The sequence below is a fragment of the Leopardus geoffroyi genome, chromosome C2 (assembly GCF_018350155.1).
Source record: "Leopardus geoffroyi isolate Oge1 chromosome C2, O.geoffroyi_Oge1_pat1.0, whole genome shotgun sequence".
Taxonomy (NCBI): Eukaryota; Metazoa; Chordata; class Mammalia; order Carnivora; family Felidae; genus Leopardus; species Leopardus geoffroyi.
In genome coordinates, this window is record NC_059333.1 from 32438282 (window position 1) to 32458710 (window position 20429).

General features: G+C 35.5%; 1 protein-coding gene across 6 annotated transcripts in view; it reads right to left on the minus strand.

Annotated features, from left to right (window-relative positions):
* The window catches only part of ROBO1 (roundabout guidance receptor 1), a 1138975-nt gene that overhangs the window by 451644 nt on the left and 666902 nt on the right, over nucleotides 1-20429 (minus strand). The window lies entirely within an intron of this gene.

Below are 20429 nucleotides of genomic sequence, written 5' to 3' on the forward strand. Positions count from 1 at the left end.
ATCTTACAGACAGAGTTTATCTTGCAAAAGGGAAATGAAGAATCAGCGCAGTTAGATTCAAGGTCAACCATTTAATAATACATAAATAGACATAAAAACAGGTGTTTTGGTCCCCAGTTCATGCTTTTTCCTTCTGTTTACCATAATCTTTCTTCTGATACAACTTTCTTATACTAAATTCATATGTTTGACAAACTGCAGATTCTTTGAGTTAGAAATTATCATAGAGACCATGGGTATCAACATACATATACATCCACAATAAAACTGTGAACTCACATTAATATGTAAATTGGAGACTGTGTATACATTAAGCTAATATTTAGAGAAAATGAAAAAATAGCATTTGATCTGGAGTTAATTGATAATGAGCTCTTTCGTCCAATATCACATTACTGAAGCAGATAATAAAACTATTTATTACAAAATGTATTAAAAATCGTATTTCCTTTAAAACGCATGCATATATATATGTATGTATGTATATACATGTATATATATAATTCCTGGTAATTATTAAATGTAATTCTAGAATTTAAACCTAAATTATAGAACTGAAAAATATAAAAATTCTATCTGAACTACATAGACACAAAAATTATTGAACTTTATACAAGAATCACTCATTTCAACAAGAATATTTTCTGAGGAATGATGCTTACAAACTCTTAATCTATTTCTAAGGCTGTTCTACAGTTTTTGAGGAATAAATTTAAAATACTTACAAGTCAAAAGAGGTGGGCTGAGAGACTACCCTACTGTCAATTTAGAAAATGATAGAACAAGTAGCACTATTTTTGCTGAGAACAATGCTTGTCAATAATTCCTTAGGGGAGCTGCATATTTTTAGTGAAGTGTGTCCGAAGGCCACTTAATTGTTTTGTGATCTGGTAAAAATTAAACATCACCAATGAAATTAAACCTAAATTTAGATCAAGTGACTAATGTCAGACAAAAATAAAACCTATGGTGACTAAATTAATCTCAGGTAATTTGGCAAAGCATTCATGCCAATAAAGGTTAGAGACCTCTTTTAAAAGGCACCAAAGTACTCATCCTGTTTAAAAGATGGCTGAAATTGCAAGTTAGAGTTTATTTATTAAATCCAAAATGAATCCAGAGGAAATTTCATAACCTCAAGACAAATCTGTCATAGAAAACACTATTGAGGATCAAAGCCTCAGATTATGATGATTTTTAATGATGTATTTTTCCTGTTTCAAAAGGTTACATATATTGTAGAAAAATCGGAACATGAATATAAGCGACATGATAGTGAAAGAGATATGCTCATAAAAGTACTACAGAGTTGGCATCAAGTGCAGATTTAAAATAGAAAATAGATTATTTGTTGATACATTCTGTATGTGTTATTAAAACCCTCATGTCAGTGAGCATCCTTTAAGGAAAATTTATTTTTCTTAAAGTTTATTTTCGAGAAGTTTTTCATCTCTTAATATTGCCTTTCAGTTAATACTATTATATGAAGTATTAGTGAGAAATTGAGAGCCAGCTCCTCAAGTTTTCCAGCAAAACATGCTTCTAGCCATTTGCATAATACAGTATTTTGCTGCATGTTCATATTTTGTATGGATCGGGGGCCTGAAGGACACTAACAAACACTCTATGATATCCAGAGATACAGAATTACATTATACTATTTCATTGAAAAGAATCAGAATATTTCTCAGTTTCTAATATTGTTTCTCAAAATTTAAAGCCCTCCTTTAAATTATATGGGTTTAAACTCAGGTTTGAAGACTAAGCATAAAATGTACAAAAATGGACAGGAGGTATGCAAAACAACATTTGCATAAAGTATTATTGCTATTAATGCCTATTAAAACATGTCTGATCTTTCAATGAGGTAAGTAAGTAGTATGTAAACATTAGGAAAGGTCATGGCTATGCTACTTCACACACCCTTCATGTTTTCAAGATGGTATATTAGAAAAGCTTTAGATGAAACCTTCCCTGACCCAAATACGTACAAGTTCTTCCCAGTCGGTTAGAGCAATTAAGGATTTATGTTTATTTAAAGATTCAAATTTTTCTTAACCTTTTCTAGAGTATTGACCATGAACTTACAGTTTACCTTGGGATATATTTTAGTCTACCGCTCCAGAGAACAAGGCTTTCCAACATGGCAAATCAAAGCAGAGGCCACAGTTCAGCGCATGTACCTAAACCCAAGAGTTGACACTTCATCTAAGGCGAACACATTTTAAAAAGAGGACAACTGAAGATTTTCCGAACAGAAAATCAACTTATGGAGTCCCAGAAATCTTTCACCAAAAACACACGCACCTTATAAAATTAGATAGACACTCATTATTCTGTAATAGAACTATTATGTACACATTTTTCCTGATAGGGATTTTTTGTTTTTATTATTATTATTATTATTATTATTATTAATTTTGCTTTCCTTAATTTGAATTCTTGTGAAAAGTGAGGCTGCTACACATATTGGTGTAAACTTCTCCTGCCCTTCCCCTCTATGTTAAGATGCTGCCATTGCGTTAATACAATAGGTCAATCATTTGGTGGGCATCATGTCTTTTTAAAAGATTCCCACACTCAGATGGCTGTCAGTGGTGGTGCCAGTGAACCGTTATGCAAAGCCCCCCAAACACTTTGTAAACTCGAATCTTTGAGCACAATAGTAAAGTTCAGGGCTGGAAAGAGATAGTGTACTGAATACACAATACCGAGCTTTGTCTGATTGGGGCTTCTGTTAAGGAGAAGGCTACTTAATCTCCCTATTTGCCCTGGGGATTCTAACTGTTTTAATGTGTCCTTTTTGAGAGTCTGTGAACTGTAGAATATATGCTGGTAACAACTTTCTTTGGGGCTTTCCTCGGAAAAGCCCAAAGCTGCCAACACAAGAAAGCTGACACAGTGGTGCTAACAAACACAAAGGGGACCTTTAGCTGTTTGTGCAAACTGCCTGGCTAAAGTTTCATGTCATGCCTTGATGAAAGATCTAATTCTTTGGCTCATTTCATAGGAATCTAGCTTTTGTGACAGTGTGGAAAGGATAGTTTCTTCTTGGAGTTGGGGAAAAGTGGATAATTTGATGTAACATCAAGAAAACATGTGATACATAAAATAATATAAAGGATTTTAAATTAATAAGACCACTAACAGCAGTGGCATTTATAGTATATTGATAATTATGTATGTTGATCATTTACTCAAGTTGAGATCACTTTTAGGGTCTATTAATAGCATCTTCTTAAATGGGAAGTTTTGGTGAAGGGCAATTTTGTTCTTCTATTATCATTCAAAGTTATAGATATACCAAGAAAACATTACATGGAAAGCTAACCCCAATGCGACTTTTGAAATCAGAAAGCTTTTTAAGTAATTATATTTGAAATATTATTCCACCTTTAAAACATGATTTATCTCACTCCAGAATATACCTAAGTTTCCACAGTCAGAAGGGCTAATTCTTTTAATGATTCAAACAGCATTTCCTATCTGAAGCTTGACTAAATTTACATGAGCCAATTTATCAATCTACTGGAATTTTGCCATCCAGAAAGTCATATATTGTCTATAGGAGATCTTTTTCTCTTTATATGCTTAATAATGCTTGTTAAACATCGTATGTATGAGTTAGTGCAAAGTAGAAATCTTGAGTAGTGAAGTAAGAATATATTTTCACAAGCATAACAACCAAAGGGTTTTGTAATTCTGGATACATTATAAATTCACTACGTGATAAACAACAAAGTAATGACGATGAATGCTATTAAAATGACGACAGTAAATATCTAGCAGAGTTGTGGATTCATGAAGTGAAATAGATAAAACCCCAGGTAGAAATGTTCATAGTGGATAACAGGAAAGGGTCCTGAGCCTCACAGTGTGATTCTAATCCCTGAACTCCAGGTATGAGAGTAGACACCGCGCCCCCCGCCCCATAGCTGCCTTCTTGGCTGGCCCAAATGCCTGGTACCTCCATCCCTCTTTGACACCTTCTCACCTCCATATCTCTTTGCTCACTATACTGACTTGTACATCTGGAGAGAGGCATGTTGAACTTAGTTTCACTCACTGAGAATGAAATCTCCCTTATCTCATGTAGTGCTTTGTTCTATTATAATATAGTTGACTTCTAATGAGGCTTTCTGGAATGCTTTATACACACATTGAGGAAATGCATTTAGCTTAATTTGAACGGTTAAAATAATTGTTTATTTGTAAGTAGTGACTGGAAAGGAGTTGGAAATGGGCGTGAAGGAAAGAATTAAAAGGGTTTAAGAGGGGCGCCTGGGTGGCGCAGTCGGTTAAGTGTCCGACTTCAGCCAGGTCACGATCTCGCGGTCCGGGAGTTCGAGCCCCGCGTCAGGCTCTGGGCTGATGGCTCAGAGCCTGGAGCCTGCTTCCGATTCTGTGTCTCCCTCTCTCTCTGCCCCTCCCCCGTTCATGCTCTGTCTCTCTCTGTCCCCAAAATAAATAAACGTTGAAAAAAAAAAAATTAAAAAAAAAAAAAAAGGGTTTAAGATATTTGGCTCTTAGGTGGAAAATAGAAATGTTACAAGGTAAAGTACATGTTTTGATAATGTTTTCCAATATAGTAGTGTGTGAAGATTTTGCAAATAATTTATTGCTTTCCTATATATCTATCCAGGGATCAATACAGATTCTGCATTTATCTATCTACAGCCTACCCTTGTTTTCTCCTTAGGAATTGAAAATAAACTAGCTAGAGAGTACTTTTTGTCTTGAAAGGATAACAATCTGGGGCCAAACAAAAATAAACACTTAACGATGATTTTTGTTTTTGTTTTTGGTTTTAGCACCATGCTCAAACCAGCCAATTTTATTCCTTGTGATCATGGTATCTTTCCTGCCAGATAAGTATCTGGTTTCACTCTTAACTGAAAAAAAATGTTCTCATTGGGAAATGGTAGAACGATAACCCAATCCAGCTTAACCTCGATGCTCTAATTTATTCCACATGAGCCTCTCAGTGGCCAAACAAACTACTGTAAGGGAAAAGAAGAGATTTTAACGGTGCAATGGAATACCCTTTAATTCACAGGTATTACTTAATTCTGTGATGAAAGGGAGTTCTCTCAAGATTCTTATCTGGAGTGACACATATCTTTAGAGAGATTTACCCAATGAAGATTTTCATGAAGGAACTTTCAATTTTGGTCCCGAGCCGAACTCTAAGAATTTGTCTTAGTCTTAACAGAAGAGCACTTTGCTGTCATAAATCTTCCTTGTGGCTGGTTCTAACCTTTATGTTAGGCTAGAGAATCCCAGAGTTTTTCACGTTGAAAGCCTGAGCTTTATAACACTGTTCATTTGATTGCACCAACTGACTCCAGAAGCAAAACCCAATAACTTTAACATTTCTGGATTATTGTGAGGCAGAGTGGTTTATTGTCTAAAAACTTAGTTGCTGGATTTGAATTCTGATTTTACCATATATTAGTTGTGGTATCACGGTCAAGTCTAATTTTTCTTTTTTCAGTTTCCTCATCCATAAAATGAGAATAATAAAATTTAGCAGGTTACTCTGAGTGTTAACATTAGCTGGGGCACCTAGGTGGCTCAGTCAGTTAAGCGTCCTACTTAGGCTCAGGTCATTATCTCGCAGTCTGTGAGTTTGAGCCCGGCACTAGGCTCTGTACCAACAACTCAGAGCCTGAAGCCTGCTTCAGGTTCTGTATCTCCCTCTCTCTGCCCTCCCCTGATCTCTCTCTCTCTTTCTCTCTCAAAAATAAATTAACATAAAAAAATATTAGCTAACATTTAGTGAATGCTTTCTAGGTGCCAGGAATTTTTCTAAATATATTTTTTCATATATTCTTACATTTTTGAAGTAGGTTCTATTATTATACCCTAGTTATAATAGGTAATTTGCTCCAAATCACACAGTTATTAAATTGTGGAGCTGAGGTCTGAACCCAGGGGTTTGGATTCAAGAATCCATACTCTTAACCCCTAAATGAAATACTCTACATAAAAAAACAAAAACAAAAACAAAAACAAAAAAAAAAACATGTGCCAAGGTCTCAGGACAGTGTCTAGTACACAACAGAACTCAGTAAAAGTCAGGTGTTAAGATTTTGATCAAAACGATTGAAAATACCTTCAGTCCTACTAAGATGACATAGGAAATGGACTTTATTAGTTTATTTTCTCATAAGAGAAACAGTAATGAACACTAACTGTAAACTAATTTAAATTTAATTTAAAATTATACCCTAATATAACAAATACTAATTTTACAGCAAACAATATTGGTTGACAGTATTTTAAATCTCTACTTAGAAATATTATTTGAAGCTATACCTTTTTGTATACACACAGAGGCACAGTTTTAGAAATATACCCTTTGAGAGTTTTTCAGTGGTATAGTTAAAAAAAACCATAAACGTTAGTAACTAAGTGAAACCTTCCAAATTCAGCATCCTATTAGTTGTATATTTAAACAAACTGAGCATTTAAATCATTGATATAATATAATTGGAGTGCTTAGAATTAACTATTTCTTTATTTATCTAATTTTGGTGATTCTGAACACTTCTACTGAAGGTATTTGCCTTGATATGGTCTTTGCAAAGTATCTGAATCCACAAAAATTTAGAAACACTAATATACATGATTGGAACATGATGAGTCATGTTGACTTAATTTATGTTGTTTGGGCATAGTTAAGTTTTAGCCTCACATGGTCTCAAGAAGGAGGTCTGACCCAAGGTTCAGCTCGTAGGACTGATGGGCAAAGTTCGGCCATGTAGAAACAAACAAAAATTTTTCAGGCAAGATTCTTAAATAGAATCAAGTGAAAGAACACATGAGATCGCAATACATAAGACAGGGAGGAACACTGAGCTCTGAGAGAGACGAGAGACTTTCTGTAAATAGCAACTAAAACACTGGATAACATTTTTTTCCTGATTCAGAGAGTGATAAGAATTCTGATTTCGTGACTAGAAAGTAGAAAGACATGCTGATGTTATCATCTGCAAGAAGACAAGAGAGACTCTGCTTAGCCAAATGCTAAGGACAATGCAGAAGGATAAAAATTCACATCTTATACAGTTTAGCCCCAGGAAATAACTTCATTACTCCAAGTTTCAGTCAGTTGATTAATTAATAGTGAACACAATATGTAGCCAAGGAAATGCCTCTAATTTTAAATGAGGTGATGAAGGAGAAAACTTTCATAACTTCTATATTCATTAGTTAATATATTCACTATACAAACATCTGGTAAGAGCATATTATCAGCCAGCTAATGTGTCAGGCACGGGCAGTACAAAGATCAACAGAGTACCCTTGTAGCCCTTTACCAGATCACAATTAGGTAACGAACAAGTGGATTTTCTCTTGTCTAAAGTTATGTGGAATTCCATCCAGATCCAAAGGACAATGATTTTATGCCCAAAGAAATCCTTCAAAAGCTTTCAAGTAATAAAGAATCAGAGGTAGTAATACTAATGTGTACAAAAGATAGGGTGGTGACTGCATGACAGTTCTGTAAGATTAAAATTTTTATTCCACTCGGGTCCTTTTGGTATTTCTCTTTTTCCTTAGTGTGGGCCACCGAGAAAATGAAACTCCTCTAAAAAGCATCAAATTGCCTGAAAGAAAGTTAATGTGTCACCTGGATCCTAACAGTTAAGTTGAGTGGCACTATTTGCTGAATTTGTCAAATACTCTGTGTGGTGATGTGGCCGTTGAGATTCCTAAATAAGGTCCTTGTTTCTTCAATCTCACAGAAGCTCCTACTGCAAGGTATAAATAATTCGCAACACACACACACACACACACACACACACACACACACACACATGCAAGGAACAAATATTATTAAATTCATTTTACATGAAAGGCAAGAACCGAGATAGATTGATAAAGGACACAAACTAATTAAAACACAGATTTACGATTATGGCTTACTCTGTCCACACAATAGATAAAAATTGAAATGTACTAAAGTAGACCTTTCGAGCGGGGGGTTGAGAATAGCTCTTTGCAGAGTTTTAACCATTTAAATAGTCCTTTTATAACTGACATGGAAAAGCAGAAAGGAATGTTAAATTATATATTTAGAAGCTCATGTATGTTTTAAAAATTAAACAGGTGCATTATGAAGGCTCAATTATATTAGGATCAGCTGATTATTACCAGAGTGCATATTTTACACTTCTGCTATAATGCAAGACATAGATTTAACTGATCTTCTATAAAAAGCTGGACGGAGCTGTACAGGGCATATTACATTTTCACAAGAATGCTTCCGAAAAGCTAAGCCCTGGCTGAGACTGCTGACGGACAGCACTGTCCTCGGGCGGCTTTACATGCAGACTGCCGGGTCTCCACTAGAGGGAGATCACTAGGAAATGGAGTGACATTTTCCTCCACGCTAGGGAAAAACAAGAGGTGGAACCCGCATTTCCATAGAATCAGGCTTTTCTCCCACCGTGCTAACACATATCTGTAAGTAGAAAGAAGCAAATTAAAAAAAAAAAATATATGTCTACTCACAAATATCAAAATATACTTAAGAATGAATCCTTCCTTAGACAACAACCAGCGATGTTTTGTAATCATGAACATTAAAGGGACCCTAGGAGGCCGTTTCTTTTCATAGGAACATTTTGAGAGCTGGTGTTAGCACACATTTCCTCTGGATGTGTAAGAATTCTAAAGGGAATGTGCAGAGTAATTCACTAAAATTATCCAACAGTTTGATGTTTACCTTTAGCAATCTCTGTAGCTGCTGCTGGCAACAGTAATAGAAACTATTTAAAAATTCTATTTAATTAGTATGTATTAATGCATAAGTGTAAAATTTCTTAATTATATAGAAGCAGGTTTCCAAAACTGTAATGACACAATTATCAAAATACAACAACCTTAATTCTTTCTTTCAAATCAAGTGACACAAATTATTTGCTTCTTTTTTCCCTCCTTTCTCCTTCCACCTTCCCTTCTTTATTTCTTTTCTGTAATGGCCATGTGGAAAGGGATGCTTAAAGTAAGCGGTTGGTTGTTGAAATTTGAGTGACTGATGACAAAAAAGGGGGTGATCTTGATAGAAAACTGTATCTTGGAGGGAAAAAAAAGTGGGATAAAGGGAGTTTGGGTAACCCAACTCATTTTAATCCACCCCAGACAGTATTGAAAACTATGTTTATGAAGTGTTGAGATACTGCTGAAACAGGTCTTTCTAAAGACTTGTTAATTAAGTGGACATTTTTGTGATTTCCTGGTACCAAGGGGATCTCCATTTACATATGTTTAAAACTTATTTACTGTGATTGTTGGTGGGAGTTCAACAATTTTGGAAAGGAAAAAGATTCTTTCTGTCGCCTTCTGTCAGGGCAAACAATAGCATCACAATACTAAACTCAACTAGTGTTCATGACTGTTGTGTTCGATTTCACACTAAATTTGGTCTCTTTCTCATGGGGCAGGACTTCCATTCTGTCGGTTATACGATATGAGAAAGCGCTCTGTCACTATAATATGTGCCACGTGATCCATGTATAACATCATGACTTTTAAATTGATTTAGAATTATTCATGATAAACATTCACTCTCTGGTTAAACTGGATGGGATTAAATTTTCTCATAAAAATTATGCAGTTTAATCTACTGTCGTAGGGCCACGTTGAACTGTAACTTTGGCCAGAGAAAATACCAGAATGTGGAATGACTTAAAGCTTATTTGATCTAATAAGCCATACAGAAGTTAAGTGTAGTTCTTTCAGTTCCCGTTTTTTTCAAAATATACAAATTCTTACCAATGTTGTAAAATAATACAAGGTTACGTTGTATATTCTAGATTGTTGGGTTTAATTACTTTTGAAATAAACACAGTGAGCACATTGTGAAAAGGGTCACAGGAACTGTAAGATGCATGCCTTTGACTCCAATTAACTTGATTTACTTCAAAACAAAGGATCTTTCTTTTGCCATCAGCAGACGACTCAATATTCTGAACAAGTTTGGTGATATTTAATGGTGGTAAATTTTATCTTCATTCCTTTGTGGAGAAAAATTATTTGGCTTATAATTAATAACAATCGATCATTAACAAAAACTAATCATACTGCAGGCTTCTTATTTTTAAGAATGCTTATAATATAAAACTAATGTTTTGAATCCCTTAGATTGATATGTGTATGTGTGTGGTCCGCTTTTCCAATGATATTATTTTACCCACCTAATACATAAGAGGAACACAACTGAGAAGTCAGTTTGTCAAGATGGAGAAAAATTGGAGTGAAAGAATTTAAATATATAATTGGATATGAACTGTAGTATGACTCATTTCTTTTCCAAAATTACATTTTAGGAAAACATTTATTCCTCACTTTTAGTAAGGTTGATTTCATTTTTAATATAGTTTCTTTTATAAAAGGCAAAATGGGGGTGCCTGGGTGGCTCAGTCAGGTAGGCATCTGACTTTTAATTTTGGCTCAGGTCATGATCTCATGGTTTGTGAACTCAAGCCCTGCATCGGGCTCTGCACTGGAGCCAGCTTGGAATTCTCTCTCTCTCTCTCTCTCTCTCTCTCTCTCTCTCTCTCTCTCTCTTTCCCTCCCCACTCATGCTTTCTCCCTCAAAATAAACTTAAAAAAAAAAGATCACTGATAACGGATCACAATAATAAATATAATAATAGAAAGGTTTGAAATGTTGCGAGAATTACCAAAATGTGACACAGAATCACAAAGTGAGAAAATACTATTGGAAAAATTGGTGCCAATAGACTTCCTCAACTCAGGGTTGCACAGACTTTTAATTTGTTAAAACAACAACAACAACAACAACAACAACAACAACAACAACAACAGCAACAACACATAATATCTGAAAAATGCAATAAAGCAAAATGCAGTAAACAAATTATGCCTATAATGGGCACCCAGGTGCCCCATGATCAGTGATCTTTGATGTTACAGCTGTAATTGTCTTGGGGTGCTTCAAATCATGCCCGAATAAAATGTCAAACTCAATAAATGTCGTGTGTGTTCTCTCTCTCTCTCTCTCTCTCTCTCTCTCTCTCTCTTCTTAGGCCTCCCTATTCCCTGAGACACAACAATATTGAAATAAGGCCAATTAATGATCCTGCAGCGGCCTCTAAGTGCTGAAGTGAAAGGAAGAGTCACACATCTCCCCCTTTAAGTCAAAAGCTATAAATGACTATGCTTAGTGAGGAAGACATGTCAGATAGGCTGAAAGCTGGGCCTCTTGCACAAGTTAGCCAAGTTGTGAAGGCAAAGGAAAAGTTCTTGAAGGAAATTAAGAGTGCTACTCCAGTGAACTCACAGACAACTAGAAAGTGAAACAGCCTTATTGCTGATATATAGAAAGTTTTAATGGTCTGGAGAGAAGATCAATTCAGCCACAAAATTCCCTTAAGCCAAAACCTAATCCAGAGCAAGGCCGTAACTCTATGAAGGCTGAAAGAAGTGAGGAGGCCACCAAAGAAATGTCTGAAGCCAGTTGTAATTATAAACCAAGATTTAAGGAAAGGCCATCTCCATAACATTAAAGTGCAAAGTGAGGCAGCGAGTGCTGATATAGAAGCTGCAGTAAGTAATCCAGAAGATGTAGGTCAGATAATTAACAAAGGTGGCTCCACTAAACAATAGATTTTCAATGTAGACAAAATAGCCTTCTATTGGAAAAAGACGCCATCTAAGATTTCCATAGCTAGAGAGAACAAGTCGATGTCTAGCTTCAAAGCTTCAAAGGACAGGCTGACCCCCCTTAGTAAGGGACTAATGCAGCTGGTGAATTTAAATTGAAGCCAGTGATCGTCTACCGCTCCAAAAATCCCAAGGCCTTTAAGAATTATGCTACATGTACTCTGCCTGTTCTCTATAACTGGAACAACAAAGTCTGAGTGACAGCACATCTGTTTACAACATGGTTTACTAAATATTTTCAGCCTACCGTTGAGACTTACTTCTCAGAATTTTTTTTTCTTTCCCAATATGAATGCTCATTGCCAATGCACCTGGTCACCCAAGAGCTCTGATGGATATGCACGATGATATGAAGGTTGTTTTCATGGTTGCTAGCATGACATACTATCTACAGCCCGAGGATTGAGGAGTAATGTTGACTTTCAAGTCTTATGAAGAAATACATTTGTAAGGCTATAGCTGCCATAGATAGTGATTCTTCTGATGGATCTGGGAAAAGTAAGTTGGAAATCTGCTGGAAAGGATTGACTATTCTAGATACCACTAAGAATATTCATGAGTCACTGGAAGAGGTCAAAATATCCATACGAACAGGAGTTGGGAAGAAGCTGACTCCCAACCGTTGTGCATGACTTTGAGGGGTTCAAGGCTTCAGTGGAGGAAATAACTACAGATGTGGTGGCGACAGCAGGGTAACTAGAATGAGAAGTGGAGAGTGTGGATATGACTGAATTGCTGCAGTCTCATGATACAATTTGAACTGTATGAGGAATTGCTTTTCCTGGATGAGCAAAGAAAATGATTTCTTGAGATGGAATCCACTCTGGGTGAAGATACAGTGAAGACTGTCGAAATGAGAACAAAGGATTTAGAATGGTACATAAACTTAGTTGGTAAAGCAGTGTGAGGGTGTGAGAGGACGGACTCCTGTTTTGAAAGAAATTCTACCGTGGGTGAAATGCCATCAAACAGCATTGCATGGTACAGAAAAATCATTTATGAAAGGAAGAATCCATCCGTACAGTAAACTTCACTGCTGTCGTACTTTGAGAAATTACCAGAGCTACCCCAATCTTTAGCACACAACACCTGAATAGTCAGCAGCCATCAACATCCAGGAAAGACCTTCCTTTAGCAAAAAGATTAACTCACTGAAAACTCAGATGATTATTGGCATTTTTAGACTAAAATCATCTTTAATTGAAGTATGTGCATTTTTAGACATAATGCTACTGCATACTTAGTAAATGTAGGTATATAATGTAAATCTAACTATACTGTAAATACAACTTTTATATGCATTGAGAAACCAAAAATTCATATAGATTTTGCTTTACTGAAATACTCGTTGTATTGTGGTGGTCAGGAACCAAATTTATAATATGTATTTCTTTAACTAGACTTTCAATCATGGAAATTTAGCTCATTTCTAGTTTGTCACTATTATAAACAACACTTTAAAGAACAATGGTGTACGGTATTTTTGCGTTGAATTACTGTCTTGTTGAAATTAAACATTAGAAATGAAACTAGGTCGGGGTGCCTGGTTTGCTCAGTCGGTTAAGTGGCTGAATTCAGCTCAGGTCATGATCTCATGGTTCGTGAGTTCCAGCCCTACATTGGGCTTTGTGCTGACAGCTTAGAGCCTGGAGCCTGTTTCAGATTCTGTGTCTTCCTCACTCTCTCCCCCTCCCCCGCTCATGCTCTGTCTCTCTCTCTCTCTCAAAAATGAATAAAATGTTAAAAAAAAAAAGAAATGAAATTTTCTTAACCAAAGGGAACACAAATTTAAAAACTTCTAATTCATATCTTCACTAACAGTCATCACATTCTCAATAAGACTCATGTTTTAAACCATCATAATATTTGCCAATCTAGAAGATAACTGTATTAATTACTTTATTTGCATTCCCTTTGTTGCAAGTAAAGAGGAGTGTATTAGCATGCAATTATTAGACAATGCTATTTTGTTTTTCATGCGTTTTCTATTCCAATCTTTTGTCTATATTTTTCTCAGCATTGTACATCCTTTTACTAATCAACTGGATTCTTTGTATATGAGGTAAAATAAGTGTTTGCTATGTATCTGGCAGTTTTTCTTCTTTTTAATTTTATTTATTTATTTATTTATTTATTTATTTATTTATTTACGTGATTCAAGAGAGTTAATCTTTGTCTGTATCAGGTTTGGCTAACATACAATTAAGAAGGCCTTTATATCCTAAATATTTTTGAAAGATAACAATCTAAATATCCTTCTATTACTTTTATTGTCTTAAATATTAACTTTTTTTTTTGTATGGAGTGAGGTAGGTATTTCAATATAATTTTTGTTCACCAAATTACAATATGGGTTAAAGTTAAAGAAATAGGTTTTGGAGCCCCACACATCTTAGTTCAAGTCTTGGTTCTGTCACTCATTATCTCTATGATTGGAAGTTCACCTCCTCTGTATCTCAATTTATTAGCTGTAAAATGAGGATGATGATTATAACACCTAGTTCACGCGGCTGTTAGGACGGCTGAATGGAACACAGTGGCCATCCCATTGTAAGTAGTGAATATATGATGGTTCCAGTTATTAGTAGTCCTGCCAACCAAGAGTCCCAATGTCATTTGTCTAACAGAAAGCCTTTTGAGATTCTGATTTATAGTTAATTTTATTTCTGTATTCTCACATATTTTATTTTTCTGTTTGTCTTTTTCAGTAAGAATAACACATGGCTTTAATAACTATAATTTCATGCTAAGTTTAGATTTCTGAAAGATCAAGAGCTCTCTTTTTCAGAAATGATCTGTAGGTTATTCTCCCATTATACTCTAGATACAATTATATCCCATTATACTCTGTCACATCTTCACTACATTCATACAGTCATTAAAACATATGTTTATTGAGTATCCAGTATGTACTAGACAACATTCAAGGTCTGGGAAGTAGACAAGTAAACAAAACAGACAATAATTCCTACGTTTATGAAGCTCAACGTTTAGTAGGGGAGACAAAATAAATAAATATATACAGTATTATATAGTGATAAGGAATATGGAAAAAATAAAGTAGAGAAGTAGTTTAATTAGACCTTGCTGAAAGGCTCTTCAGCCAAGACCAGACAAACTTGAGGGAGTAGACTATATGAGTCTGTGGGAAGAGCATTTTGGGCAAAGAGGTCTGCAAGTGCTGAGATGCTCTGATGGGAGCACTTCTGGAGTGTTTGAGGGACGTTAGGAATTTCAATGTGACTGAACCTGAGTGAATGAGGACAAGAATAATATTAGAAGAGGTCAAGACGATAGAGTAGAATAGATCAGATAAACATCTTCCCAGTCTTGTAGGATGAGTGAGCTGAGAAGCCATTGGGAATTTGGGGAAATGAATGAATGAATGAATGACCTAACTAACCTAACCTGACTTAATATGAAAGGGGTCAGCTTGTGTACCAGGTTGAGAACAGACTGTAGGGAGGCAAATATGGATAGAGGGAAAACAATGAAAAGGTAACTGCAATGACCTACGTGAGAGATGATGGCAGCTTGGATTAGTGTGGCAAAGATGGGGTAGTATATAGATTCTTATACATATTTGAAGGATTCGTTTTATTTTGTTTGACTGTTGGTAATAAGAATGACATAAGAGTCAAAGATAATTTCATAGTGTTTTGACTTCAGCATCAAAAAGAATAGATTGTTTTATACTGAGATGGGGAACACTCAGAAGAGTTGTTTTGTTGGAAAACGGAAGTTCAAAGTTTTGTTTTGACTAGATATTGAATTTGTAGGGCCTGTTAGACATCCAAGTGAAGTTGACTAAGCAAGGGGGATATACTGGACTATTTACGAGGTGATGTCTGAAGTAGAGATAGAAAATCAAGCATTTTAAGATATATATACATATATAAAGATATATATACACACGTACATACAATTTAAGGAATTTTGGCTGGCATTGTTTCTATTATTTGATTAACTGAAGTGTTATTTCTGAAGTACAATAACATTTGCAAATATCTTATACCATCATTTAAAAAATTTTTTTTTCAACGTTTATTTATTTTTGGGACAGAGAGAGACAGAGCATGAACGGGGGAGGGGCAGAGAGAGAGGGAGACACAGAATCGGAAACAGGCTCCAGGCTCCGAGCCATCAGCCCAGAGCCCGACGTGGGGCTCGAACTCACGGACCGCGAGATCGTGACCTGGCTGAAGTCGGACGCTTAACCGACTGCGCCACCCAGGCGCCCCTATACCATCATTTTTGATTCAGCTCTATTTTAAACTTCTTCTGATCCTGAATTTCTTTAATTTTAAAAGCCCTAAATAATAATGTATCCCACAATTACATAGCCCTAGGTATATGCCAGGGATAAATAGGTTGAGAAAATTAAGAAAATCAAATTTAGAATGTTATGGTTGTTTGGATGTTGAAGGTATTAACAGAGAGGCAGAAATCAATCATCAGTGCCTATCTAGCATAATTAAAACCCAGAGTGAAAAAAATTTTAATACCCTACTTCTCAGTATGAAAAAATTATGTCATAATCATGATAATTACTAATTATCATTACTTTCTTGTTTCTTTAGCTGTAAAATGAAAGTAAATAATTAAAAAGAATTTCAAATATAAGATGTTAATCAAATTGAGTAAAATATTTCATGTATAAACTAAAATCTACTCCTACCAAACAAACTTTTAAGTTCACTCTTTTGCTGTTTTAAATTTTAAACACAAACTCCAATATATGACATAGAATGGGAAATGAAAAACTCAAATTCTATTTCTTTTTTTTAAGTTTATTAATTTATTTTGAGAGAGAGAGAGAGAGGAACAGAGAGAGAGAGTGACAGAGAGAGAGAGCACAAGTGAGGAAGAGGCAGAGAGATGGAGAGACAGAATCCCAAGCAGGCTCTGTACCTACCATCAGCACAGAGCCCAATGTAGGGTTTGAACTCATGAACTGTGAGATCATGACCTGAGCCAAGTTTGAGTCAGACACTCAACAGACTGCACCACCCAGGTGCCCCAAGTTCCATTTCTTTACCTTTATAATCTAGATGTAACCAAGCTTCAATGCAAGAATATATGATACCACAAGTTTTGGAGAAACAAAGCTCACTGAAAGGGAGTTCAAAATGACTTTGAACCCTAAGAATTTACCCTGGAAATGAATGTGTGTGATTGCGTCCACATGTATCAATGGCTGACTGTAAAACTTGGGAGTTCTCTTAATTAATTTTCATACAAAACATGCCATTTTAATGAAATATAGATAATAAATGTGTGCTAATTTGAAAATTTCATTAAAACTTGACAGTAAGCACAACTGTCCATAGCTCATACCAATAAATTATTTTTTCAGAAGAAAATATTTTCTCACTGACATTGCTTAGAGTTGATAGGACATGAAAATAAAAAGGAGACTAAACTTAAATCAGTTTTTATCATTATTTATTTATTTTTTCCACAAAGCATCCCCTTATTGCCTGCACACAAGGTGGAAACTCCTATTACTATGCCCTTAGTATGCCCCTCTCCAGGATGACATCCATGGTTTTATTTTGGGTAACTTTTTTTTTTTTATTGAGAGTGCCTCCACATAAAATACACAATACAAATTGAAACAGGTAATGGCAGCTACATTTTCACCAACTCCCCAGATGAATCCTATGTACAGTTAAGGCCTGAAACCCATTGGATTTACAGCTGAGCAGAAAACAAGAAAGTGAAAGAGAAAGTACCAGAGTGACATGAGGAGAGCTAGAAGGATCTGAGGGCGATAATCATACTTCCTTGCCCCGCTGAAATGAGGCTTGACTATCTAATTTGCTCTGGCTAATAAATGTAAATCGAAGTGAGATGGGTCACTTCTGGGCTGTAGCTTTAAGGGCAGGATGTGTGTTACTAAATTCTCCTTTTCTCCTGCCATAATGATTGGCAATGCAACATAGAGAGGTTTCTCCATCAGCCTGGGGCCTGAAGTGCAATGATGTAGAGAAGAACCATGCTTATGTAAGTGAGGAATAAACAACCTTGTTAGAAGCTACAGAGATTTGGGTGTTGTTTATTACCGTAGCATAATCCAACACTTTCTGGCTGACATAAATTACTTTAAGAAGGATGGAGTGAAAAAAAAAATGGCAAATTTAAAATAAAGTTCAAATAAGGTAAAGTAGATGGGAGAATGTCTAATGAATTTGTCAGTGAGAAGGTCATTGGTGCATTAGCAAGAGCGATTTCAGCAGCGTGATGGGAGTAAAAGTCAGAAAGATTAATTATCCTGCAAATCATCAGTACTCCATGGACATTCCTTGATATGCAAACAAAAAAGAACCTCCAGGTCTCATCTTGTTCATTGCATGTGACAGTTCCAATCAGAAGTCACTAAATTTGAATTATCAAGTTACATCTTACAGAGAAAATTAAAAAAAATATGATATTGCCAAAATTATTACTTTAAGTGCTCAAAAACAATCAGCTTTTATTTTTTATCAGCATCATGGAGGATACTCAGTTTTAAACAATAATGTCCTTTAAAAAATGTTTATCTCAGAATTTGTTAAACTATCAATCTGAATTTGGGGGCGGCAGTGGAGGAACTCCAGACTTAGCAAATAGGAAGAAATGAACATAGCAGGGGATATCTCTAAATGACTCTTTTGTGGATGGGGAACCATAGATTAATATGCTTCATTGATTGATTCAGTCAATAAACAAATATGAAGGACCAACCATAAACAAGTCATTCTATGATACACTGAGGTATTCAATGGAGAATAATCATAAATACTCCCTCCAACTTCACAGGGCACACAGTCACGTGAATTTCATGCAAAAATTATCTATTAACATTTTAAAGCCCAAAATGCAAAGTTTCAGTGTCGTCTGTTTTATATGTGTTGTGATAATTTAAAAATATGTGAATAAATACTTTGATATGCTTTCCTTTGAGAGTGCTGCTTAATATTCTTCTCTTTGAGCTTGAGTTGGATTAGTTACATATTGGTTACAAACAGAATACAGAGGAAGCGATGGCATGTGACTTCAAAGACCAGGGGGCTTAAAAGACATTGTAGCTTCCTTCTTGCTCTGTTTCTTCTGGATCACACACTCTGGAGAACCTAGCTGCCAGGCCAGAAACATATTCAAGCAGTCTTATGGAGAATTCATGTGGCAAAAAACGGAGGCTTCCAGCCAACAGCCATGTGAGTGAGCCATCTTGGAAGACAAATCCTCAGCCCTAATCAAGCTTTTGGGTGACTGAAGCCCTCACTGACATCTTGATTGCAACCTCATGTGAAACCCTGAGCCAAAACTGTACTGCTAAATTGCTCCTGAATTCCTTACCTTCAGAAACTGTGCAAGAAATAAATATTTGTTGTCTAAAGGAGATAAGTTTTAGACTTTTCACTACAGAGAACAAACTGATGGTTATCAGAGGGGAGGTGGGTGGGAAGATGGGTTAAATAGATGATGGGGTTAAGGAGGGCACTTATGATGAGCACCAGGTATTGTCTGAAGTGTTGAATCACCAATTCTATACCTAAAACTAATATTACACTACATGTTACCTAACTGGAATTTAAATAAAAACTTGAAAAAAAAATAAAAAGAAACTTTTTACAGAAATTAAAAAAAAAGAAAGCAGCTAACTTTTGTGATGATTTGTTGTACAGAAACAGATAATTAATGCATTTATCTATTTACTAATGTGTTCTACAATATAGGATTTCACTCTCTCTCCTGAGTACACCCTGTATTACTACCAATATAACACAATTAATTCTCTATTCTTTCAAAGATTTTCACATAATACATATTTCAAATATAATATATAATAATAATGTATAATATAATTGTGTATAATATAATGTTAGTTTTGTATACTTGCCAATGTAGAGACTTATTTTACAGTAATTTTCTTTTTTTTTAATTTTTTTAATGTTTTTATTTATTTTTGAAGGAGAGAGAGAGAGAGACAGAGCATGAGCAGGGGAGGAGCAGAGAGAGAAGGAAACACAGAATTCGAAGCAGGCTCCAGGCTCTGAGCTGTCAGCACAGAGCCCGACACGCGGCTTGAACTCACGAACTGTGAGATCACGACCTGAGCCGAAGTCGGACATTTAACCGACTGAGCCACTCAGGTGCCCCTACAGTAATTTGCTTTTTAATTAAATTCTAAAATACTCTTGTAAGACAACAAAGTTGTTTCAAAACTTATAAAAATGCTTCAAATAATATTTTTGAGGGAAATTCATGTCAATCTAATTGAGGAAATGCAATTTTAGTAAAATTATGTTTTTTTTAATGTTTATTTTGAAAGGGAGGAGAGAGCTAGCAAGTGGGGAGTGGGTAGAGAGAGGGAGAGAGAGAATCTCAAGCAGACTTCACATGGTCAGCAAGCTCACAATGTGGGGCTCGATGACCTGAGCCAAAATCATGAGTCGGACACTTAACCGACCGAGCCACCCAGGTATCCCAAACATATGCTTTGTTTCTAGAAGTTTTGATTCTAGATATAATTAAAACCTTAGCAACAAAATAGAAAACTTGAATTTTGGCTTTGACTGGAGAAATAAGCTGGAGAAATATGTCCAATACTAATGTCTAATATGTGTATTTATAATTACATTCACCTACATTATGCATAGTAAGAACAGCCTGGGTCTTGGAGGTAGTAAAAGGTGAAAACTAGAGAAACCTGCCATATTTTATGTATGTACTTATCTCTTTTAAGC